Genomic DNA, 26,918 nt, shown 5'->3' with positions numbered 1-26,918 from the left:
TTGCTTTTTGCTAGCCCATGAAGACAAATTTCTTGCCACCCTTACATGCTTTCCTCCATCACTGATCATCAGTATAAATGTCATGCATCCTGTTCCTGCTAACCTGTTCTTCCTTCACAAACTATTCAAGACCTATTCTCCTGATGTTCTATATGCTAAAAACAATTAGAATATACCACCAAAATGTACCTGTACTAGCCATCTCTTTATAGAAATGCCTTTACTTACCTACAATTTAATATCACATTTTAGAAAATTGTGCATTCATATAAAAAATGGCCATCAAAATGCATCCGCTGTAGAACTGCTATTGAAGACATTTCCCATGATTTGGCTTCATGTCATTTGTTCTTATAACTAATTTCTCTAAAACTTAACATCAGAAAAGAGTTAATCTCTTCTGAAGATCAGGTAATTTTTTGTTTTTTTTTTTTCTGAATAAGTTATATCTAACTTTATTCTTTCTTTTTTTTCTTGGTTTAGCTATCAAAAACTTGGAGTTAATAAGTTAATCACTATCAATAGCTCATTCTTGGTTTAATTCTCTACTTCTTTATCTTCTTTATCTACGCTAGTTTCTCAGATGACCTGTGTGAAAAGGGGATTATCTATAGAGAGATCATCTGGTTGAGGCTAGAAGTTCACCAAGATCCCAAAAGTTACAATAAGTTTTAGGATGATCACCCAGACTGCCAAAGAGAGAATATTTTATTCTCTCACAAAAGTCCTTGGAGACTTGGGACCTTCTTCTATGTGATGTTTGCTATCCTTTTCTTATTTATTTTAAACTCCATGTGGAAGTATAGATTCATTTTTATTTTAAGATACTTGAAATTACTTTTAAAAGAGGGAAAGTTGTAAATTATAAATAAATGGTCATGAATTATAAATATTTGGCATTAAGATTTTAGCAATCATAAGTTATTTCCCTGAAACATACACTCAACTCATCACCAAAACAAAGTGTCTGTGAAGGAGCTCCAAGAAACACTAAGCTTCTATAGCTTTTACCCTGTGAACAAATCATTTGTACTTTGGGTGGCACTCAGACCCAATGGCCTAGTGTGAGCATGGAGAGTAGGCTGTAAAACTGTGCAACTTAACTTTTGTCCCTCTGCAAAAGGAAGCAGGAAACTATGGCTTTAGTTTCTCCTCACATTGCACAAATACAGACATTTTCAGTTTTTAGAACTGCTTCTGAGACAAGCAGGAATGAAATGAGAGAAATAGCTGGAGTGGTCTTCAGCCTGGGTAGCTTTCCTTAAGATGTTTTTGTTTGGTGACAAATCACTTCTTATTTTAAATCCTGCTGTTAGACTGAATGGGGGTTGCTGGAGGGGAGGTGGGCAGGGGGATGGGTGATGGGCATTTAAGGAGGGCACTTGCTGGGATGAGCACTGGGTGTTATGTCTAAGTGATGAATCACTGAGTTTTACTCCTGAAACCAATATCACTCTGTATGTTAACAAACTTGAAATTAAATAAATAAATTTTAAAAAAAGAAAAGAAATGACCGTGAAGATAAGTTATTCTAATTTCCCCACATTTAGGTGACCACTCATCATTGTTTCTTGGTGTTATACCAATGTACATTGAGCCCCGAAAAAAACAAGTGTGAAGTATAGACTTTAGGGACCCAATTATATGTCACTGAATACAAATGCAGAAGGAGCCAGAGGAAGAAGAGCCCAGAACAGTAGATGGAGATGGTGGCAACTGAGAAATGAAAACACTGTAATTTGAGAGAGAAATGGAAGAACATTCTAAATGAGGGAGGTTGAAAAAAGAATGGTCAGAAATGAAAGTGCCTGGCAGGGATATGAAGCTGGGTGGGGAGGAGGGGGCATACAAAATGTGAATATCTAGTGTGATAAAAAATGGAGACTGTATGATAAATAGAACTTGAAGTAGTAAAAATAAGATTGCATAGGTAGGTTGGGACTAGATTATCAAAGTCTGTAAAGTACAATAATGTTTCTAGAAGTGTCTATAAAAGTATACAATATGTATTAAAGGCTGTAAAGATTATATAAGAAGACAAAAACTGTTGTGAAAGTCTGGAAAGAGATGAGGTGAGGAGGCGATTAGGTCTTAAGAGTGATGACAACAAAAATGGAAACAGGGGCGCCTAGGTGGCTCAGTGGGTTAAGTGTCAAACTTCGGCTTAGGTCATGATCTCACAGTTCGTGGGTTCTAGCCTCATGTCAGGCTCTGTGCAGACAGTTCAGAGCTTGGAGCCTGCATCAGATTCTGTGTCTCCCTCTCTCTCTGCCCTACACCACTCAAGCTCTGCCTTTTTCTCTCTCTCAAAAATAAAGAAACATAGTGTTTTTTTTTAAATAAATAAAAATGGAAACAAAAAGAGGCCTATTTAATGGAGGAAGGAACTGGCATTTATTGAGCACCTATCATGTACCTAACCCTTTGCGTGCACTATCTGACATATGTCTCATGAAAACCTTGAAAGGTAGGTAAGATTATCCCAAGTCTACAAATAGAAGCAGAAGGTAACACTTTCAGAAATTCATTCAACTGATATGAACAGCCAAGAATTGAATTCAATGTTTTCCAATGCCAACAGCTACAATCTTCCCATTTCAACCTTAGCTATCTTGAAAGACAGGATAATGGAATTTGCTCTCAAAGCTGATATTTCCCAAAATTTAAGAAAAAAAAAGGGGTTTCTAGAGACTTTAGGCTTTCTATCTATAAGATATTAAAATGGTGTCACAGGGATGCCTGGGTGGCTCAATTAAGCCTCCGATGTTGGCTCAGATCATGATCTCACAGTTTGTGAGTTCAAGCCCTGCATCAGGCTCTCTGCTGTCAGCACACAAGCCCACTCCATATCCTCCCCTCACTTCTTTGTCTCTCCCCAACTCGCTCTCTCTCTCCCTCTCTCAAAAATAAAAATAGTATGATAGATGGAGACAAAATAGTTATGAAAAAACTGAAGAAAGAAGGGAATCATAGTAACCTTAACTTTTGATGATATTTACTTTGTTCCAGGTGCTGTTCTAAGCCCTTTACCTGTGTTATCACATTTCAAACTCTATAAAAGCTTATACGGTAAACACAATTATGCTCATTCTAGTTAGGAAGCTGAAGTTTGGAGAAGTGAAGAAACTTGCCTGATGTCATGGCTAGGGGTTCCCCAAGCATAGAGCCTAAAACAAGGGCTTGCCTGTCATGTAGTTTATTTTGGGAATTCCTGTCCAAGGGACGGGATGGGCGACTGGGAAAAGTGGGCGAGGGAAACAAGGAAAACCAGTCAAAGCTGTGTAACTGACATGGTCACTGAATGGTCAACTGGGCCTCAATCAATCTGGAACTCTCTGAAGAGCTGAGGAAAAGAAGCCACAAAATTATCCTCAAGGGACAGAAGGAGAAACTAGTTAATAATAGCTCCCATCCTCCTGTTGGTCAAAGGTTGCCCCACAAGTGGTCAACTCCCTTGCACTTTCAAGTTTGCACATGCAAATGCATGAGCAGGTCTCATATGGCAATGACAGAGCAGAAAGAAAGAGATGAGTGCAGCCTAGTGCAGCCTACGGAAAGTGTGATCAAGATAGTTATCACATCAATAGCAGGAGTTACAATGCAGGTGAAGGGGATGTGAGATGAGGCACAAGAGTTGTAAAGAAACACACAAATTCCAGAGGCAGAATAAGGATTTGAATCCAGGTAGTCTGATTTGAAAGCCCAAGCTCTTACAGCAGAGGTTTTCAAACACTGTTGTTCATCAGACTCATCTGGAGGCTTGTTTGAACATAGCTTACAGAGCCCCACTTCTAGTGTTTTTGATTCTGTAGGTCAAAGATGGGGCCACAGTATTTGCATTTATCTCAGTTTTGAAGTGATGTTGCCAATACTGTCCCAGGGACCACACTCTGAGAACCACTGGTCTTACACATGCAATATGCTATCATGATGAGGATCTCTGAGATAAGCAAAGGAGAAATGCATCACTATGCCCAATTCACTGACTTTCATGTTCTTGGGAAACAGCCTGGGTGCTTCTCAAAAGAAAAATATCCTCTACATGAAAAACAGGTTTAGAAATGATTACGTAAGAAATTACGTAAGAAATGATAAGCCTGGTTCAAGAGGCTCTGGATGATCAAAGAAATGGTATGATGGACTCTCACACTGCAGGCAGGAGTCCTAAAGAAGTAATGGTGAAACTTGAAAAGAAAAGAAATACATAAACGTAAGAGATTTAGAGTATGATGAGAGTAACCTCAAAATGAGAGCACGAGAGAGAAAACAGAGCAGCTGCTGTAGCTAAATCTTTAAACTTTTATATCTGCTCTGTAACAAGCTCTCAATTTTTGCTACATTTAATTAACATCTATTAAAAATAAGGTTGAAAAAATACATAGAAGTTCTTACTTTCAAGAAGTTTACAGCCTAGTGAGGATGAGAAACAAAAAAGCAATTAAATTTAAAAGCTACCTGGTAAACCTATAGAGAAAGGAACAAAAAACCTGTAAAAGCATAAAAAAGAAAGTAGCAAACTTTGCCTCAGAATGCTGAAAAGGGTGTTAAAAATTCTGTGGTTATTAAACTGGGTGTGAAGGAAGAATGGGTTTTACCATACAAAGAAAGGAAAAAAGAACATTCTGGGTACAGGGATCATGAAGAACCTGGAACGTGTTGGGAACAGTGTTGAACTCACCTTGATTGGAGAGTATCAGGATATATACTGGAACCAGGGTGTAAAGTTCATGTGCCAATTAAAAGGTTTGAACTTTATCTAGCAAGCAGCAGAGAGATAATAGAGGTGTTAAAATGAAATGACACAATATTTGTTTTTTAAGATTAATTTTCTAGAAAGATTTCTAGATGAAGTATGGAAAATGAAGTTGATTGGAAAAACGAAGTGTGGAAGATGAAATATGGAAACAGTTTCTGAAACAAAGCAATGACAACAGAGGTACTCTACCCTCATTGAAAAGGGTTAGATTTGAGGGTCATGGAAAGATCTGAATACACAGTCCAAATGGAATCAGGAAGTGGGAAAAAAGAAGGAGTGTAGGAATTAGTTATTAGCTTGAATATCCTTCACAAATATGAGTTCTTTATCTGGCTCTAAGAGTGATGCTCCATGGTTTTTCCACAATGCTTATGATTTTTTGTTTGTTTTATTTTGTTATTAAGCACCTAGACATAGATAACTCAAAGGAGTTAAGACAACACTTCTTATAGTATTCTTTACAATGTCACACATAGGTAGGACAATGTTTCAAGATCAAATAGTTTACAAGGCCTTCTTAAATGTGCATTGAGATCCACTAAGTGTTCTGTGTTTCCTAACTCACCTGTCTGTAGAACCCTTTTTCACAGAGAATCTCAGTTCTGGTGTGCCATTGAGAACAGTCTGGAAAATGCTGGTTTAGGAAGTAGTGGAGCTCTTCCTCTTCACAATGGGATAATTTTCAGTAGATAGAAAAATGGAAGATGACCCTTCCTCAAAAGAGGTATCATGGTAGAGTGAACAGGTAATGGGTTTCAGAGACAGTAAAACCTGGAGCAGTATCCTGATTCTTTCCTTGATATATGCATAATTTGGGGAAAGTTAGGTAAACTTTGGGAGTTAGTGTGCTCATCTTTGAAGAGCATCTTTGAAGAGCAAGTAATGATGCTCACCTTGTAAGATACTAGGGAACCAGGGATATATAAAGTGTCTGGTCCTGAAGCAACAAATTATAGCCACAAATTTTGCATTGGAGAAGCTTAGAATTTTAGCCTATAATGCGAACCACTACTCCTATTCAATTTTTTTACTATGTTGGGAATTTCTTTACCAATTTTTTCTTCTGGTACTTTAAATCTTCACCTTTCATTTCTTATTCTTCATATTGTTCATAGGTCTTATTTCTGCCTACCATCTATTGATGTCTGCTGTTAGTTGGTTTGGCTTTTGTGTGCTGAACCAACTGGCCAATTCATTGAAAGAAGGTCCAATGGTGTGGATCTAGACTTGGTAGTTTCTAAGGCAAAAAGCACAAAGTTAAGAGAGTTTTCTTTTCAAAAAAAAAGTCAAAGCAGAATGAGAGATGTGGGGAGCTGAACCATGAGCTATTTCTGTATAAGTCCATGGCTCCAGATCCAATTTCTGTTTTGCTAAGAAGAATGATCCACAAGACTAAATGACAAGCATGTCAGAAAAAACAACCATTATGACTTTTCCAGGTTGTGGTTGAAAATGATTAACATGCTATTGTGAGGATACTTCCTCAGGCAGGAGGGTTGATAACACCTTAAATGGAATGTATAACTTCACGTAGCTGTATTCTGTTCCCAGTTATAAGATTCTAAACCAGTTAATTTTTTAAGTGGTGTATGATATTTGCTATAATATATAGTTCTCATCTTCTACTCAAATTCTCATAAGCCAAAGTAATTAGAAACCTTAGTGTAATAAGACTACCATTAGTCACCAAGATGAACAAATTTCAAGGATGTGCTCTTTTACTCTGTTGTTAAAATTTTTTTTCCATGTCTCCTGTTGCTTACTGAATTAACCACAAACCTCTTAATGTACAATTGAAAGCTCCCCATGGACATAATGAAACAAAGAGGAGCTAAATTATGTGTCTTAGACCAGTGCTTCTCAAACTTTAATACACAGATGAATGGCCTGCAGATCTTGATAATACATGGTTATGATTCAGTAGGTTTGCTTAGAGCAAGGCATGACAAGATTTTAGGTGATGAGAATTAAGGAAGAAAAATAAGGTCTTAGCATCAAATTCTGGGGTGGAGGAGGGGGAGAATAGAAAAAAAAAAGGCTGTGAAGGGCACCAATGGAAAATAAGAGTGAGAGAGGAGGACGCCTGGAGAGATTCCCAAGAGATTTTCCCTCCAAATGTGACATTCTTTCAGACAAATCCAGAGAAGTGTAGGTATTTGATTTGCTTTCCTTGATTTACATTTCTCTCTGTCCAGGTACTGAATAACCAGTTTCCTAGGAGTTTGGAACTAACAGTCTGAAACGCCTTGAGGTTTTTCACCAACACTAGAGTTGTGTTCTAAGATTGGGAATTGGTACCTTGACTTTATCTTACTTTAGAAAAGACCACCATATTTCTGAGATGGATATTAGGGTAGTCTTCATCTCTCTGGCTCGAGAATTTTAATTGTGATCTTTAGAGGCCTGTCCATCAGTCAGAAATTCTAGTCCCAAGTCACCTGGGAACTTTCACGCACATCAGACTTGCCACAAGATTCCAGAATCCTTAGGTATTAAGATGATAACTTATTCAACACTTACTAGACAATGGATGTCATGATTAGGCTCTATATACATTATTTCATCTGAATCAAAGTAAAGAAGTACTGAATTAGCATCTCTTTAACTAAACTGAATGCCTTATAAAGTAATACTACAACCTTCTTCAGAGTTTTAGTTTTAGCCTAACCTTTGTATAAATATTTCATAGTGTTTGTGGGTTTTCTTTGCTATTGGATATTGACTGTTTAGCTTCTCTTCCTAATTTTGAGGGTATTAGATACCAAAGCAATTACTGAAGATTCTTTGTCTATAACTGGAGGTGATTTTGAGCATTAATGATACATTTGAATAGTTCTTATTTGGTGTTTGGAGAACATACTGTTTTTAAAATTTGAGTCCCTGGTACCATTATTCCTTCTGGGATTTCACTCAGGTCCATAATTGAGTCATTTTCATTTTAATCGAACTGTTTCTTGGAGCAGTGATAATACCACAGGAAGTCCTAGTATAGCTCTCACTTTGGCTTTTACATGGTTAATACTTCATTTTGAAATTCAATCCATGGTCTATGTTTCCCTTCACTCACCTCTGTGAAAGTAAAACATTAAAAAATGTTAAACTGTTACTTGGCTTACTTGCCTTTTTAAGAGGAGTCCAAAGGTTAATAAGATGGAAATGTTTTTTCAACAAACCTTGGTTGTAATATTTAACTTCCAGTTTGTTTCTGGGACTAGATCCACAAGAAAAGTTTTCCATACTGTGTGAAGTTATTTCAACATGGATGCTTTTGGTCCTGGCTTCTACTGTGGTGGTTTGAATCATGACTATGTATAAAATAACCTTGGGAGATTTTTGAGAGATCTTCAGCCTCCACCACAGCTCTAGTGAACAACAGTCTCCGGGGCTGTGGCCTGAACCACTACCATCAACACCACTAACCACGGGCTCAGAATGATTCTTGTACCCAACCAGGTTTGGAAACAACTATCCAGAGCAATGAAATGCTCCCTGCTGATCAAAGAAAGGAGGAGAGCCATGTCTTTACTTGGCCAAATATATTAGAAACTCAAAAGTGTGCTCTGGGGAACACCTACATCAGAATCTCCTGTTAAACTTATTTGAAAAGCCAATTCCAGAACCGTAATCTGAATTTACTAAATCTGAATTTCAGTGACTTGGCAATCTATTTTATATCAGGTGCCCAAGAGATTTCCATGCATGTTTAAATTTTAGAAACCTATATGAATGAGCAATAAACTGCCTAGATGGCTACTCTTTTTGGTTATTTTCTGATCATATTTAATTCTATCATTGATCTGCAGGAACCATCAGAATCATTCTGAAAGATTGTTCTCAATTTTTTCTGTATACTGAATTCTCCTTGGTGAAATCTGTGAATCCTTTCCCTAGAAAATTTCACACAGGCACATATGCATATTTTTTTTTATTTCAGGAAGTTCAGACTTGAGGCTAATTCATATGTCACATTAAGAACTGCTACCCTGGAAGAGGTAACTAAGTCAATCAACTTCAGTAAACATTTTGTCTTTTAATTTATTTTTAATGTTTTCTTTATTTTTGAGAGAGAAAGAGAGACAGAGCATGAGTGAGGGAGGGGCAGAGAGAGAAGGAGACACAGAATCTGATGCAGGCTCTAGGCTCTGAGCTGTCAACACAGAGCCCCATGCGGGGCTTGAACTCGTTAACAGCGAGATCATTACCTGAGCCAAAGTCCGATGTTTAACCAACTGAGCTACCCAGGCACCTCAACATTTTGTCTTGATGGGTCTACTCCAGGACATGGCAGGGGTAAGGAAATCCAGAGAAATCTTGATCAGAAAGCTACAGTGGGACTGAGAAAAAGGAGGAGGAAACTTATGCCTTAGTTAGAACTCTGCTTAACATGGAGTGCAGTCTGAATGGAGGGCTTCTTTTTTAAGACCCATGGACCCAAGAGTTTACAGAAACATTTCCTTCTTCTCTCTGGCCCAAGAGGGGTATGATAGGTAATAGAACCTTCTTCAATGCAATAAACATTTGTTTTAGTATCTACTGTATGCCAAGTGCTGCCAGGAGCTGGAGGTACAAAGTTGAATCAGACACATGTGCTGATTTTAAGCAGCCCACGGCTAGTCATATATTCCATATTGCTGGATTTTTACACACAGCTGGCCTTCCCAAAAAGTTCACAATCATAGTTGTGAAATATACAGCCTAAGACATTCACTAAACTTTGAGAGATTTTCCAGATTGCTATCCTATTTTGTCTTAAACTCATTGCTCAGTACATTCTTCTACTGGCTCTCAGCTCCCCAGCTCCATCCTTTAGTTCTCCATATCTGCTTCTTACCCTCTGGATTTGGTGACCCATTTGCATTTATTTCTCTGGCATACAAAATTCACATATGTCCCTGGACATTTAAATCTCAGTGTTCCCATGGTTTTGGTGCTTCTGAAGCTCTGGCCCCCAACATCAACAGTTCTGGCCTTCACAATCCTTAGTAGCACAGAAGTTCCCAACCTAGGAAGCACCTTAATTTATTCATTCAACATTATCAAGTGTACCAGGCACTATTCTAGGCACTGGGAATACATCAGTGAGATAAATTGACAAATATCCCCAGGCTCTTGGAGTTTACATTTTAGTAAGAGGAGATTCGCAATAAATACATAATAGTTACATCACAAACACATAAGTAATATATGCAATAAATACAGTCCATTCTCATTATTCATAGATTTAATATTTGCAAATTTTCCTACTTGCTAAAAGTTATTTGTAACTCAGAAATCAATGCTCACAGTGTTTTCATGATCATTTGTAAACATGCCAGAGCAGTGAAAAACTTGTTACCTAACAGGCACATTCCTAAGTGAGGTCAAACAAGGCAATGCTTTCCCTACGAATGCTTTGCTCTCCTATTAATAAGTATCTTTTCTTGGTCTATTTAGTGCCATGTTTTTCTCATTTTTGTGTCGTTAATGATGTTGTTGTTTAAAATTCACACCACATCCCTCCCTCAGCAAGCATAGTTCATAGTCTGTCTAGTGTTTCTTAGTGCAACAAGGCTGTGATGTCTCTTACACAGAAAATGTGTGTTAGATAAGCTTTTTTAAGGTATAAATTATAAGTTCAATGTTAATGAATCAGCGATATATGATAAGTGTGTCTTTAAACACAATCACACATAAAGTGCGGTTATATATTGATGGTTGAAGAAAGCATGGAGATCAAGAGCTATGGTTCAGTGTTTGGTAATTCAGTGTTCACAGAGAAATAACTACCGTGAATGATGAGAATCAGCTGTACATATTAGATCAGATTTTGGTTAATGTTATGGATAAAAAAATAAAGTTACAAGGTGTATTAGAAGTATTCGGTGTGGGGGTGTGCTTTTAAATAACAATTATAAATTTAGGTGATATTTGAGTGGTGATGTGAAAGAGATTAGGAAAGAAATCATGAAAATATCTGGGGATAGGGAGGAAAGCATAGAAGGTAGAGAGAAGAGTAATCATGAAGGATGTAAGCTGGGAGAAGAATGGAAGGAGACCAGTGCAGCAAAAGAGAAAGTAGTAGAAGCTGAAGTCAAAGACTGAATGGGAAGCAGAAGATTCTGTAAAGACAATGGCCTTTTCTCTGAATGTAGTGGGAAGTCACTGGAGAGTCTTGAGTGGGAAAATGACATGATCTGACTTATGTTTTAAAAGGATTTTTTTTATGTTGAGCATAGACTTAAAGGAAACAAGAGTGGGACAAGCTGGTCCATTAGGAAGCTTATATAATCCAGGGAAGAGATGACAGTGGCTTTGTCCAGAGTGTTAACAGTGGAAGTTGAAGAGTGATTGGATTCTGGGTATCTTAAAAGTAGAGCCAACAGAATTTGTTGCTGATGAAATGGGGTACATAATTGGTAGGGAAGAAGCAAGAATAATTCAAGTACTTTGACCTAAGGAACTGGTATAATAGAATTGTCATTTGATAAAATGAGCGAGCACTTATGGGAGGGGCAGATTTGGGAGTAGGATGATCAATAGTTCTATATTGTACCCATTAGGTTTGAGATGTCACAGAGACATTTGAAAGGAGATGTGAAATAGGTTGTTAGAAATATTAGTCTAGATTTCAAAGGACAGGCCTGGACTGGAGAGTTGTCATCCCATTAAAGCTATAATCCTGAATATGCAACAGTTTTACATACCCAATCCTGATTGTATATCCTGGATATAGATATCCATATTTCTCCTGGTAGATAGAAAAAATAAGGTGCTCAAGTTCTGACTTGATGCACTAGAAGCACTCTAGCATGATGGAAGATGAGGAAAAACCAGCTAAGAAAACTAGAAGGAAGAGTAAGTGAGGTAGGAGGCAAAAACAGGAAAGTAATGTTGTCTAGGAATACCAGGGGAAAAAGTGTTTAAAGGAAGAGGAAGTGATCAACTGTGTCAAATTCTTCAGGTGGGACAAGAAATATGAAAAGAATATTGAGCTTTGGATTTAGCACACAAAGATCATTAGTGGCCTCGACAAAGCATTGCAGGCATGAAAGCCTGATGGTAGTATATTCCAGAGAGAACAGGAGATAAATTTGAGTCAGCAATCATAGACAAGTCTTTCAAGGATTATAGCTATAAAGAGGAGGAGCAAAATGAGGTGGTAAATAGAGAGGATATAGGGTTAACAAAGTTTTTATTAATGGTGGGAGACATTAAAGTATGCTTTCTGTTAGAAGGTGATTTTTCATGTGTCTCTTGCATTTATGCATGTCTAGTGAGCAGAGACAATGGTTGCCTCTGTTCTTGGTTTTCTTTTCAAGGATATTTGTATAATGAACAGCTTTCGAAGACAAAGAAAGTATCTCCCTCCAGAACAAAGGGCAGACATATCTACTGTCCAGTATAATAAATAATTCAAGTTCCTTAAGCTCAGAATTCCTCTCCTATAATGCAATTTACTGTGTATGCAGGTGTCACCTGGCTCTTTTTGCATCACCACATGAGTATTAAGGCTCAGAGAACTAGCACAATAAAATGTTTATATCCTCTGACTACTGCTATTGCTATCAATAATAAAGCCCTTTGTTTCTGACCCAGGAGTCTCATAGCTTCTGCTTGCAGCCATGAAATTGTGACAGGCTAACTTGTGGTTTGATGTAGGTTAAAATCTCAGACCCTTCAGTTCTTGACCCTTATATATTGATAACAACAATCAAGTAGAGAAGAAAAAACTACTCCTGGAGAAGAGAGAAGGGAGGATTTCTGTAGTAATGTCTTGAGTAGGTAAGAGGAGCTGGATCAAATGCATAAGCACAGGATCTTAGGCATTTCTTCCATAGTAATAGAACAATGTAGAATATGTGGGAACAGATGCAAGTAGGTGAATTAGTATGGTTATTGGGATGTGTGGACTTTCTTTTGCCATTGCTTTGGCTCCTCGGTGAAATAAGAAGCATTTTCATTAGCTGAGAATGAAGTTGGGGAAAAAATATTGGAGATCTAAGAGAGAGGGAAAAGGTATAGAATAGTCATCTGTGTGTAGGAGGGAGCATAGACATGGGGAAAACAGTTGGATTGATGGATGTCACTACAGCTGCAGTTCTAAGAGTGAGAATTCAGCAGGACACACTCATAAATGACCTTCATGAGTCAATCATAATAAATGAATGCTTATGGCTCTGGTCCTCTGGGCATTAAGGACCCAAGTGGCTAACAAGTTCCTTTTCTCATCCCAGGAACATTTGATGCATGGTCAAATATAGTGGATCCTATTCATCAATTAAGTACTAGCACTTTTGCCCAAATGTTCTGGGGTTTATGTCTCTGTGCAAATAAATCTTTAGATTCACATTTTAGTAACAGTAACAAGTGGCTATCTGGTTTACATTGTTAAATTTTAATTGTATTACTAGAGAATGTCTGCTCTGATCAATTTGTGTCTTTTATTGGTGATGCTGTTTTCTAGCTTACTAGACATTTACTGTACTCCCAGATAATTACTGTGGCTTAGATTTTAATGTCTTAATTAACTATCCTTATTAACTTTATGGCAAGAGCTTCAGCACAAAAATAACTTCTTACAAAAACATGCTTGATAATAAAATATTATAACCCTTTCACCTGCAGAAAGAAGAAGATTGTGAAGCAGGCAGCATCAATTAAGTTGGTCCTGCTAAATAAATTTCTTTTAAAGCTCAGGCACATGGAGCAGTCCTGTGTCATGGCGAGACAGACTCACTACAGCAGCTGTCTTGGCTGGATAGCTTCTTCTCAGTCAAAACATTCAAGTCCCAGACACTTTTTTAAATTAGCAAAGCATGCCAAAAGGAAACATAGAGATGCCTGTATTTCTCGGTCTTTATTTAGTCAGGACTCTGTTATCTTTATTTGTTGTGATTGTTTAAGTAGCCAAAAAACAGGCACTTCTCAGCACCTCCCATGTGTCCACACTGCTTTGTATATTAGTCAAAATAGACTAGGCTCTGCTATGATCATCAATAGCCCCTCAAATTTCAGTGGCTAACACAGTAAAGTTTTATTTCTCATAAATGCAAAACTCTAACCCTCTGCATATTGGATCACCCTCCTTCATCTTGTAGCTACGCAATTGTGGGCCCTTAAAGCTGCCACAGAGCCCCCAAGGTTGCCATTGTATGGGTAAAAACCCCTGGGGGATTAAGCGGGATGGATTTGGCTAATTTCACTTCTATTCATAGCACAGTGACCAGAATCCAGTATATGGCCCTAACCCTAAAAGACAGGGAAGCTGGAGAATGTTTCCTGCATGCTCCAAATGGTTGGAAAGCCCCAGGGGAGTATATCAGTTTCCTAGGGCTGTTGTAACAAACTGGGAAACTTGAGAAAACAGAAATTTATTCTCACACAGTTCTAGAGGCTAGAAGTCTAAAATCAAGGTGTCGTTAGGGCCATGCCCCCTCTGAGACTCTGAGTGCAACTCCTCCTTGCCACCTCCTAACATCCAGGCATGACTATCAATCCTTGGCATTCCGTGGCTTGCAGCTGCATGACTATAGTCTCTGCTTCTGTTATCACATAATGCTCACCCTGTATGGCTCCGTTTTCACATAGCATCTTTCTCTTCCAGTAATATTTGATTAGGGCCCACCCTATTGATGTCACCTTAACTTGATTATATCTGCAAAGATCCTATTTCCAAATAAGTTCACATTTACAATACATGGATTAGAGTTTCAACATCATTTGGAGGGACAGAATTCAGCCCATAGCAAGGAATAAGCTCAGAGTGTTAGGAAAATACACAGGAGTGACACTTGGGCCAGAAGAACTTCCTAGCTTAGAAAGAGCCATTTCTAACTCCCTAAAATCATCAGTGGACTGTCAAGCGAAAACATGAAAGAAGGGCATTCCAAGCATAGGAAGCAGTATGTTCAAAGGTCCAACACAACAGAGAACCTGATGCACTATGCAAACAGTTTTGTCTTGCTGGAGATGAAGTTCAAGGTAGGAAAGTAAAAAGAGATGGGGCTTAGGGGTTTTGAATGGTTGAGACTTTATCCTTAGAGCCAAAAGTTTTAAGCAGGGAAGTGACAGTATGAGAATTTAAGAAGAATCATCATGACTACAGAATGAAACAAACATTGAAGGAGACAAGATTGGAATTAGGAATGATTATAATGACCTAGGTAAGAAGAGGCAGCAGCACTAGGAATGGTAGTGATGGTGAAGAGAAGAGGGTGGATTTTGGTGATGTTAGGAGGGAAAATTATGCTTTATGATTGTTACTCTGAAAGACAGAGAATGGTAAAAGACCCCCTGTTTCTGGCTAGATGTGGCATATAATTTAATGAGACAGGGAACAAAGGGAGAGGAGCAGGTTTGTCAGGGGATAGACTAAGGGTGGGAAAGTTGCTGAGATACCTTACATGTTACAAGGAACCCAGGCAGTTAGGTAACCATGTCAGCTACAATCCACGTGCTCTTTCAACCACATCCTGTTGCCTACGAAAGCCACACTAGCAAAATTCTAACTAGCGGAAAACAAAAATAGCAGTATATTATTTAGAATGGTATAACAGGAGTGTAAGACTTATAACAGGAGTTCATTGAATGGAAGGTCCTTGAGATCCAAGAAAGAACAGTCTTGAAGGAGGAAAAGATTCTCAAGCTTGATCTTTGAACTAGAGAATTCGGAGAACCAAAAAGAGGTCGGGAAAGCATACGATAAGTGGGTGAAAACGTGTAGAGAATGTGCTTGGCCTCCTGGAGTGGGCAGTCCAATCTGAGTGACGGTGTGAGAGAGAAAATTAGATGCGGCAGGTGAAGACAGATGAGGCAGGGTTGACACTCAAACAGCAAGCTTTCCACAGTGTCATCTTACCAAAATAGCACTACCTTTCTCACTCTGGAGAGCATTTCCTGCTTTCTTTCAGTAGGGATGATTAAATGATTGAATGAATGACTAAATGATTGAATGACTATTTCAACCCAGGATCATCAAATCACTTAAGTTTCCTTTTGGTCCATGAGTTAGCATCCTTGCCTATGCTTATTATTTTAGTGACTTTTTTTCTTTCAATGAGAAGACAAGGCTACTTTTTAAGGGTAAGAAATATTATTTTACCTGTCCAACAGTGGGAATTTATTCTAGTCTCAGGGGAGCTACCATAGGCCAGAAGTCAGGATGTTTTTGTTCTCGACCACTAATGAGCTGTAGAACCTTGGTCACTGGGTCTCTCCTGGCTCTGGCTTCTTCATTTGTAAAATAAAACACCAGGCCACACCATCTTTAAGGCTTCTCCCAGATCTAGTATTTTATGATTCCTTTTTAATCTTTATAAGCCATGTTTGATTTATTAGTCTCCTGAATACATTCAGCTCCAATGATGCAAGAGCATTATAAAGAGCTGAATTTTTACTGTTTTCACAATATCAAAATGACTTTATTATTTTAATTCAATTAACTAAATATTCAGATATTTTCACAGCTGGCCAGTTCCATTCATTTATTGAATGAAACTGCACATGGTTGGAGCCAATTCCTTTCAACTTCCCCACCAGCTCTTCATCATTAGACTGGTCCCAGTGAGGGCTGCCAGTTCAGTTACCTTACTTCAACAGTATCTGAAAAGGGTGATTTAATCAGGGACTTTAGAGTAGAAGTTCTGCAACTTTCATGTGCTTAAGAGTCACCTGTGTGAGGATTTGTAAATGCGGATTCCTGGCCCCTAGCCTTAGAGAGTATGGTTCTGAAGGCAAGGGGGAGAACCCAAGCCTGCATTCTCACAAGCTCAGCTAAGAGTCTGATGGAGGAGTCTGTTGATCATGATAAGAGAAATACTATTTAGAGAGAGAGAAAGGGTTTTGTTGCGAAACATCAAGTTGAAACTGACTGAATTATGTATCAATTTTAAGCCAGTAATTTAACAGCTGGTATTTATATGTGCTGTTTTTTGCAATGTAAGTATCTAAGACTACTATTTGGCTCTGAAATCAGCAGCAGATCACTCTGAGGATAGTTGGAAAAGTGCATAGCTATGAGTGACTACCAACATTTTTGCCTCTATCTGGCTTTATTATGCTGCTCTGCCAGATTTATGTTGTCTACTTCTTATCTGGGATCATCAATTTGCACTGATGCTGATTGAGAAGAAGTCCATCTCTCTCTGAAGCATCCAGTCTTTCTGGTCCAGGATCCATGTCTCAGACCAGGACTCTGTTGTCTTCCCAGCTTGCTCTCTGCCCTGTCCTCCTCACAGTGGCTCTACTGTCACCCAAATCTGTACAACTGAACTTAAGAATGGAGGGACTGCTGTGACAAACTCTGTGATGACTCTCTTTTGAGAATCCTTGAGAGAGTTTTGTACTTCTGATCAGGGAGAGATTTTAATGAAGGTCCCCAGTGTCACGTGAGAAGAAGATTCTTTTTGGAGCTGATAACACGCTGGAAAACATTTTTGCATTTTTAAGAGGGTCGGTTAGATTTTTGCCTTTTGACTCTTTCATTTTACAAGTTGGCTTCTGTTCACAGAAATTTTACAATTTACAATAATATATCTACAAACAGTGAATTCTGTTTATTTCGCTGATCACATTTGGAACTGAACTGACCAGTGTGTCTGATAGTATATAGGCACAGAATGACTTGGAGTCATAAGTTAATTCCCCACTGTACCTAGAATAACCAAAGCCACATGGTCCTCAGCCTTTATTCACCACATGCGCTTCTAAAATTCAGAATCCTAGTCCCCACTTTCAATATTCTGATTCAATGGGCTTAGGCTGGGGCTCAGGAAACTGAAGAATTAAACACCCCAGTGATGACCACACTTAGTGTGCTGATGACCACACTTGGTGAAATATTACCTACCATTTCAACCTTTCAGGTTTACATGTTCCTTAGACATGCCATGTCTCAAGGGCATTATTCATTTTCCCTCTGGTGAAATGTCTTTCCTTTTTATCCAACCAGGAAGATTTCAACTCTTCCTCTGAAGCCCAGCATAAATACCCTTTCTCCTGTAGCTGTTCTCAAACCCTCTCTTCACCACAATTCTTTGCTACCTTGTCTGTACTCCTATTACATTTTTAAATAACTTAGCAGAATATTCTACAAATAGCTATTCATATGCCTACCTTTCTAAGATGTGAGCTCCCGGAAGGCAGGAGCCCTGTCATCTTTGTTTCCTTAGAGCCCAGAATTGTATCTGACATGTGTCAGTTACTTTAAAGTGTCTTGATTCTAATAAGCTGATAGGGTGATAGGGTGATAGGGACACAGGTACAAGTATATGACACACCTGTAAAAGCTGATACACAGGTAATGGTTGTCTTATTCCAATTTTTCTAAAATATATATTTGATCTTTAGAGTTCTTCCAACAATAAAACAATAGGAGATGAGACCTTAGTCTTAAAGTAACAGGAGGCTCTATCTTGTGTAACTATTGTGTAAACTATTCTTTCCACTTTGGTAGCATTCACCAAAATCAGGTTATAGAATAAATATTTTCTCTATTGTGTGTATTGGCTTGTGACGGAATAAGTGCTTCTGGGGGGTGCACAGTAAAGAAAAATAGAGGCAGAAGAGGGGAATTTCAGTGACAGGAGTTGGAAATAGATTTCCTCATTAGAAAAGCTTCTTTTTTATCTCCAAAGAGGAGGCCATTTTCCACCTTGTCTTTGTCAGTTGTGAACCTTCTCAGAAGCAGCAACTCCATGGAAACAGGCATTGCTGTTGTATGTCAGGTATTTAGGCATCTACTAAGTGGAGATGAAAAGAATATAGATATGGCAGGAGAGAGGAGAGGCAACAGAGAAGAGTTCAGGGGACAGCATTTTGATTGGGGTTGGATATCTTGCTAGTGGGAATAATGTGTGGCTGGTGGGAGATGTAGTGGCATCTATTGCCAGTCTTCTTATTTCAGTTGTCAAAGGATCTTCCATCTGTCCTCCTTTATTCCAATTATCTGTAAAGAACCTGGCATGAGGAGCACCAAACAGAATCTGAAAGTGATGCAGCACTTGAAAAAATTTCAGGTTAGGGACGCCTGTGTGGCTCAGTCAGTTGAGTGTCTGACTTCAGCCCAGGTCATGATCTCACAGTTTGTGGGTTTGAGCCCCACATCAAGGCTTTGTGTTGATAGTGTGGTGCCTGCTTCAGATTCTCTGTCACTCTCTCTGCCCCTCTCCTGTTCTCTCTCTCTCTCTCTCTCTCTCCCTCTCTCAGAAATGAATAATCATTTAAAAATATTTCAGGTTAATTCTATAATCTGTTTTCCTCCTATACACCCACAAAATTCTGAAATTCAGCTTGAATTCAGCCCAGAATCAAAAATTTCTGAATCTGTCTTCCAGTTAATATTTTAAAAATGTTTACATCTATTATATTTCTCTCCACAATGATGCTATGAAGGAGACAAGCACTGTAAGAAGTGTTTTGTAAATGAAGAATTTAAGGTCCAGTAATTTTCCTGAGGTCCCTCAATTGATGATGGCAGAGCTACAGCTGAATGAAATCCCCCTCTTCTAGCTATGCTGAGGTACAGGTTTGGGTGTGAAGAGATGAAGGCCTATTATTTTCCCTCCCAGAGAGAAAGCATGAAAGAATAATAAAACTAGGAAACTAAATATCCAGCTCAGCCATTTCAGATTGTGGTGTGATACTCACTGAGCTGGTGATGGCAGATCTGTGAACAATAGAGTCAGAAGTAGGGGCTTTAACCTGAAGGTAATGACAAACTCTGTGGGAAGAATCAATAGATTACTATGTGACTCATTGAGCTTTGTTATGAACAGCAGCCTTCACAACGAGCACCTTATTGCCACAACACAGCAAGATAAAAAAAGGCTTCTTATTCTTCAGATCATAGGAATTAAAGCTACTACCATGTTGAAAAGAAATCATTTTTTTATTAATTTTTTAAAGGTTTATTCATTTCTCAGAGACAGGGAGACAGAACGTGAGCAGGGGAGGGGCAGAGAGAGAGAGAGGGAGACACAGAATCCGAAACAGGCTCCAGGCAGTGAGCTGTCAGCACAGAGGCCGACATAGGGCTCGAACTCACGGACCTCGAAATCATGACCTGAGCCAAAGTCGGATGCTTAACCGACTGAGCCACCTAGGTGCCCCGAGCAGAAATCATTTTTAAAAGCATTTATCACCTATCTCCCAGCTATTGGGTGCAGAGAACAAAGGCAACATTCTCTTCCAAACCCCTGAGTACTATGTGGCACCAGTTATCATTTCCCCAAACATCTGATAAGAATTGGTATTAGACTAGCAGATTCTGGATCATTTGGGGGTGAGATGATGGTGGGGGTTTACAGTCCTGAACCTCCAAGAAAATGATCCCCCTTTTTAATCAGTATACATCTATAAGAGCCTGAACCCATCTGACCATAATTGTCTCTTTGGATGGAAGTGAATGGATGCATAGGAGCACCAGACTAATGGTAAGCTATTTAGGCTTCAATAAAGCTCTCAACGGTGTCTGGAGATGAAAGTCCATGAAAATGACATAGATATGTGGACAACATAGTGGAAACTAACATAGCAACTAATTAATTGGTTTCTAAAAAGGCCTAGATCAATAACAGTGCTGCTGCCTATTATCTTTCTCCTTTTTAAAATGACTTTTTAAGGCATACTTTACATATCTTATAAATCACTCACATCAAGTGTACAAATTTAGTGCATTTTCTAAGTTAGGCAACCACCACTCTAAATCAATTTTTGGAACATTTCCATCGCCCCAAGATTTTTCATGCCATGTTTTAGGTCAATCCCCACCCCCACCCCACCCCAGGTAACCACTGATACACTTTCTCTTTCTATACATATTTGCCTTTTGTGGATATTTCATGTAAAGAGGAGCATATAATATGTGATCTCTTGTGTCTTATGTCTTTTACCTCACATAATGTTTTCGAAGTTTATCAACATTGTGGGATATCTCCCACTCTTTCTTATTGCTCAATGGTATTCCACTGTATGAATATACACATTTTGTTCATTCAGTCATCAGATGATGGATCTGTAGATTGTTTCAAGTTTGGAACTATTATGAATAATGCTGCTGAGAACATTAGTGTGCAAGTCTTTGTGTGGTTGTAGGTTTTCATTTTTCTTGGGTAGATTCCTAGGAGTGAAATTGGTTTTTTCTTATCTTTGCCTCCATTAGTGTGGAATTCCATTAACATGGTGACTCAGGTGACTATGTGTCACTCAAATCCTCCTTTTGAAAATCAAAGGAAAAGGAAGTGTGGATCAGGTAGCCAAGAGATATTTGAGGGCAGAATTCCCCAAAGGTGCTAGAAAAAAATTTCCCTGAGAAATGGTTCAAACATTTTATGATAAAGTTGAATAGTGAAAACAGTTGTTTGTATTATGGTAACATCTGTTGTCCCCTGGGTTCTCTCATTGGTTTTTCTAGTCCAACTGGGACCACTAACTTTCCTTTAACACAAAGTTCCCAACATTAGGGCATATAATGCAAACTCCTTAGCATGCTTTTCAAGGTCTTCATGGTGTAATCTGAATATACTACTATCAGTTAGGATATCAAATCTTGTCAGATAAAGAGTCTTTTCCAGGTGTTTCAAGAGAGGAAAATTAACACAGGAAATTTGTCTTACAGGTATTAGAAGAGCTAAAAGGCCAAAGTGGATGATGATGAGGACACATAGATATTAACAGACAATTATAGATAGAAGCTGCCTCCTCTGTCCCTAGGGCTGGTGGGACAGTGGGAGAGGGTGTTATTAGAGTCAAAGGGTACCTGAACACTTTGGCCCAGCAGACTGGCTTTGGAAAGAGGGAGGAGAGCCTCTGTCTGCCAGAGACATCATCCAATGCAGAGAAAGGTTGAAACAGTCTTGTTTACATTTTCTCCTGCCTCCAGTCTCCTGACTGTTCACCCTTTGGCCAACTTATCTGTCAGCCAGTTGGCAAATGCATCTGAAAATCAGGACAGGGCAGGTAAAATACAAGACAACAAACAGATTAAAGTCCAGCTCTGCCTAACCACTTACCTTAATTCACAGTTCTCAGAATATAAATATAATTAAACTTTAAGCTTCCCAAATAGAGTTAGTATAAATTTATGAAAATTTTCTGTGTTTTGAATAGACTTACAGTGCTAGACTATCCAGACCAATGGTTTCCGAAATCCTTGATGAGGAACCACTAAGAAGAATCAGATTTGTTTTGTTTTATATGTTAAAACTTCCAAGTAAAATTCTTATTGAATAAAGGAGTCTGTGGCTTTAAAAAGGTAAATGTTCACTGTTTAGTCTAGCTTTGCACTTTATAAATGGGTAAACTGAAGCATGGAGAGTTTAGTGACCTTTTCAAGATCTGTCAAGTCTCCTCCTACAGCACAGAAATGTTTGTGGGGACAGAGCCAGGACTCAAGTTGCCAGCACTCTGTCCACTCACCACCAACCTTTACACTAAAGCAGTGGCTCTCAGCTTCTGGTGTCCCTAAGATTGATTCACCCAAAGAACTGTAAATATATATGTAGATGTCTTCCCTCCCCCACATCAGAATATCCAGGGTCAGGGCTAATGCATCTTTTATATTTTTTTAAAGTCCTAAAGGCATTTAGATACAACCTCTAGAACAACTTCTCTAGAGAACTGTTCACTAATCACCGAGGTTCTTCAATCAAGATTAAATTCAATTATAATCAGTCCACCTTCTATTTGTATAGCACTTTCCCGTTTATTATTTAGTTTAATCATAGCTGAACCCTGGGTGGTAGATCACAATGGAGACTACAACTTGCTCAAAGTCACACAGCAGGGAATGAGCCAAAGCATTGGAATGCTGTGTTTCTGGCATCCAGTCTAGTGCTCTTGCTTATCACTGCAAGTTGGCCTTCTCTACTCCAATTACTATGGCAGGAACATAGCATTTTAGAATGATTTCCAACAATAAAACCATATAAAATTTCTGTTTCCTTAACCATTATGAATCTCATGAAAACAGTAGTAAAGGTGTGTTTCTCCACCATGCACATCTACTACCTATAAGAAAACCACCCCCTCAAAAATCTTCCCCAGTGATTAGAGAAATCCCTCAGCACTTGCATCTCATGTGCTTGGAAGAATGTTATCCTTTCAGCATCACACAGGGCTCACTATGCTCCTCCCCTCAAATTCTAGCCACAGTGGACTTTCTTTTTTCTCAGTGCTCTTGTGTGTGGGTCCCATCCCACTTCTCCATCTTAGTGAAGACTGGACAAGGAGCATAGGCATACCTCAGAGATATTGCCAATTTAATTCCAGACCACTGTAATAAAGCAAATATTGCAATAATGTAAAGCAAATTAATATTTTGGTTTCCCAATGCATAGAAGAGTTATGTTTACTATGGTGTAATAAGCATGCAATAGCATTACATCTAAAAAATGTGCATACCAAAATAATTTCAATAGTCGTATTGAAAATCTCTGATTATAGATAACCATAACAAATACAGTAATAATGAAAAAGTTTGAAATATTGTGAGAAACAAAGATGTAACACAGAGACACAGTGAGCAAATGTTAAAAAATTACACAAATAGACTTGCTCAAGACAAGGAAGACACAAATCTTCAATTTGTAAAACACACAGTATCTGTGGAATGCAATAAAGTGAAGCACAATAAAGCAAGGTATACCTGTAGATTTAAAGAATCATCTAGAATTAGGGGCCACTGTTATAAGTCATATGTTTTCCTAAAATTAAAAATTATTATCAACATGTGGGAATTAACTCTTTGATTTTGGAGCCAGACTTCCCATAAGTCTGCAAAAAGAAAGGAAACAATAGGCTTTTCTTTGTGAAAATATATATTCATTTTTTATAACAAGTACCTCATTAAAATGTGATATCTTCATGCTTTATCCTTAGATGATAACGTTAGATGTGTAATTTAATACCTTCCATAGATTTGCTTTTCTCTGCCTAGTATCAACAAACCACAAGGCTGAAAGGCTCAAATGAGGAGAAATTTGAATCATTCCCTTCATCCTTTTGTGCTTTCACTTTCGTGCCTCTCTTTTCTATTAGCAACTAGAAGAGAGATTAATTTTACATACATACTTCCCTACCCAGATATCAGAACAACCATCCAACAGGAAGTAGTATGCTTAAGAAGATAATGGGACAGAATGTTTAAAATCAGAACTACCTGAAAAATGCAAAACATGTGCTTTCCTCTGTCTGAAATCCTTTCATTTTCTTATCCATAATTATATTTCTCAGCTGTTCCAAGCTCTCTACCCTCCCCACTCTCACCTCCCCCGCCCCCAGCATACCAACTGCTAGGTATAGCTTAATTTAAATGCAGTGTTGGGGATTTCTCTGCAACTACTACCCTCCAATTTACAAACATAGTTCCAATACAAATTCTGTGATGATGCAGTCTTTGGAATTATAGAACCAACCTTCTGTAAATTCTTCTCTAAAGTACTTTAAACCTGGTCAGAATTAAAGGATCTTCAAAGATGAATAGAGCCCAATATGTCTTGAAGGAGGACAGACAGTAAAACATGTAAACAAATGATATGAGTGCTAAGAACTACAGTAATGTGAACAAGAAATTATGACAACCCATAGGAGGAAGAGATTGCCCTGGGGAAGTATATTGTAGGAATTCTTTCCCAGGAAGCAACAACAAAATGGAATCTTGGAAACTACATAGGAGTTTGCTAAGTAACTGAGACAGGGAAGTGCAGAGGGGAACCTAACAGCTTAACTGAGGAATTGAAATCTGTCCAGAACTGCAGAGCAAGGCATGAAACTACAAAAGGAGACCTGGAGGATGAGCAAGCTTGTGAGGAACATTCTGTAGAGTGAGGAGCCTCTGGTCTTCTGTGGGACAATTGGAGAGGACTTTTGGAGTCCACTCAGAGCCATCCTATTCCTGGGGAACTACTTTAACAAATCCTCTGAATGAGAGCAGCCATCTTCTCATGAGACCTCACAACTTCACCTCCCTGACCTCCATGATTGCTCTGGCAGTGGAGGACTGACCAGCAGTGGACCAGTCACAGGACCTCAGCTCCCCTGCATTGGTGATTGACCAGGGGCTTGGTAAGTAGTAATACACACAGGCTCAGAGGAAAAGGGGGCACGTGGTGTTCCTTGCTGCAGAAGAAGCTGAATCAAAGGGTGTTGCAGCCCAAGGACATTCCTCTGCCTGGTAGAGAAAATCATTAACGTGTATCTAGAAGAGAATATACAGTTTGGGGCACACATACAGAAGAAGAAACATGAGCCACTGAGAGAGAATTGTTTAATGTGTATCTAGAAGAGAATTATACAGTTTCGGGCACACAGAGAAAAGCAGAAACATGAGCCATTGAGAGTGAATTGTGACAGTTTTTAATGCCTTCCTTCTAGACTAGAAAGTCACCAAAGCTTTCCCCTTCCTAAAACTTGATTCTCCAGGGATTTCTTATACTCTGTGTCACTGCCATCCCAGCCACTCACCCTACATCTCCTTAGCCTTCTGAACTACTTTGAATTGGGTTTTTGACGGGAGCACCCAGGTGGACTAATGATGAAGTCCTCATCTACCCCTCCTCTACCAGAAGTGCCCACAGCTTCCCGGCATTTATGGAAAGAGGCAAAGCTCCCATGTCTTAATCTCAGTCCAAAGTTCCATGTCAAAAAAATATTTTGACTAAAAAAGAAATATTGACATTCTTAGAGACTCCTGACAACAAAAAAAATGACAGCTGCTGTTAAGTATAACCCTGACCGAGTTCTTAAGCTACTAAACCAGTTGCACAAGAAGCAAATATAAGTGACTTTTGTGACTTCAAAACACCGAGCAGGCAGGGACATGGAGTCACTGTTGTTAGTGAGCCTCTCCAACTTTAGTCTACCTATTTGAAGATTACACAGACGCAATTTAGAAGGTTATGTCTGTGGCCTTTATTTCCACCACCCTAATACAGTAGTAACATGATCAGATGTGCATTTTAGGAATATTTTCTTGGTTTACTTCTTGGAGAATTTCTGTGCTGTATGTAATTCTTCAAAGTGAGTATAAAGTGAGTTAATCCAGTGTATGGGTAGAAGAATTAGAAACCATGCTTGTCAAAGGGTACAAACTTCTAGTTATAAGATAAATAAGTTCTGGAGATGTATTATATAGCATAGTACCACAGTTAATTCTGTATTGTATATTTGGAAGCTTCTGAGAGAATAAATGTTAAAAGTCCTCACCCATCCACCCCTACACACACACACACACACACACACACACACACACACACACAAATTATAGATATGTTAACTAACCCTATTGTCGTAATCATTTTGCAATATATCAAATCATTACGTTGTATACCTTAAACTTACATTATGTCATATGTCAATTATGTTTTAAGAAAGCTGGAAAAAATAAAATTAAAAAATGCAGTTTGAAAAAAAATGCAGTTTGAGAGGGGAAGAAAAAAAGAAATCATGCTTGCTTCCAAAAAATCCCACTGACCAATAAAGAAACAAATACTCAGAATATATGTTAAGATATCAAGTCAAAGGCAAAGTGCATCTAGGCCAAAGACTAGTTGCTTGAAACAGTGTTCTGGAATTAAACTTGGCTTCCCTTCATTTAGAAAGGAATAGGTGGTCTTTGTCAACATTGAGGGTCAGGTTGAAAAGGCCTTTGCAAGCAGAGTGCTGAGTTACCCAACTGAGCTGATGGAGCCTGTCTGTCTCCAGTCCTGGGCAGATAACACACTAAAGCACTGGCCTCAGCTTCTCAAGGGCAAACCCCAGAGACCACATTCCTGTAATCTGGCCTGAGTCTGAGCGTTCCCATAGCACAGAGGGAAGTGAGACTGTCTCTGACTTGCCAAACCCCATCTGAAAAAGCACACCCCACTGGCGGCAGCCTCTTCTCCCAAGAATTCTGGGAAAAGATCCAGACAGAAACACTTTATGTGGGGCAAGTGAAGCTTCACTTTAGCATCCTGTTTCCTCTCCTGGCAGGCAGACATTTTTCTTTTTGTCTGTTACAGAAACTAGAACTGGATCATGTGCCTGGGATACTTAAAAGATGGAAATCAGTGACTAAGGGAAAAACTGCAAGGGAAGTTACATAAGAGTGGCAGGGGGAGCGGAAGGAGGGCTGAGTGACTTTGACTTAGATCAGCAATGTAAATCCCATGAGTAGAGCAAATATCTCTAGTGAGGAGGCTGAGCT

This window comes from Leopardus geoffroyi, chromosome D2, assembly GCF_018350155.1.
Source record: "Leopardus geoffroyi isolate Oge1 chromosome D2, O.geoffroyi_Oge1_pat1.0, whole genome shotgun sequence".
NCBI lineage: Eukaryota > Metazoa > Chordata > Mammalia > Carnivora > Felidae > Leopardus > Leopardus geoffroyi.
The sequence above is the reverse complement of the archived record's forward strand: the minus strand, read 5'-3'. Positions refer to the sequence as shown.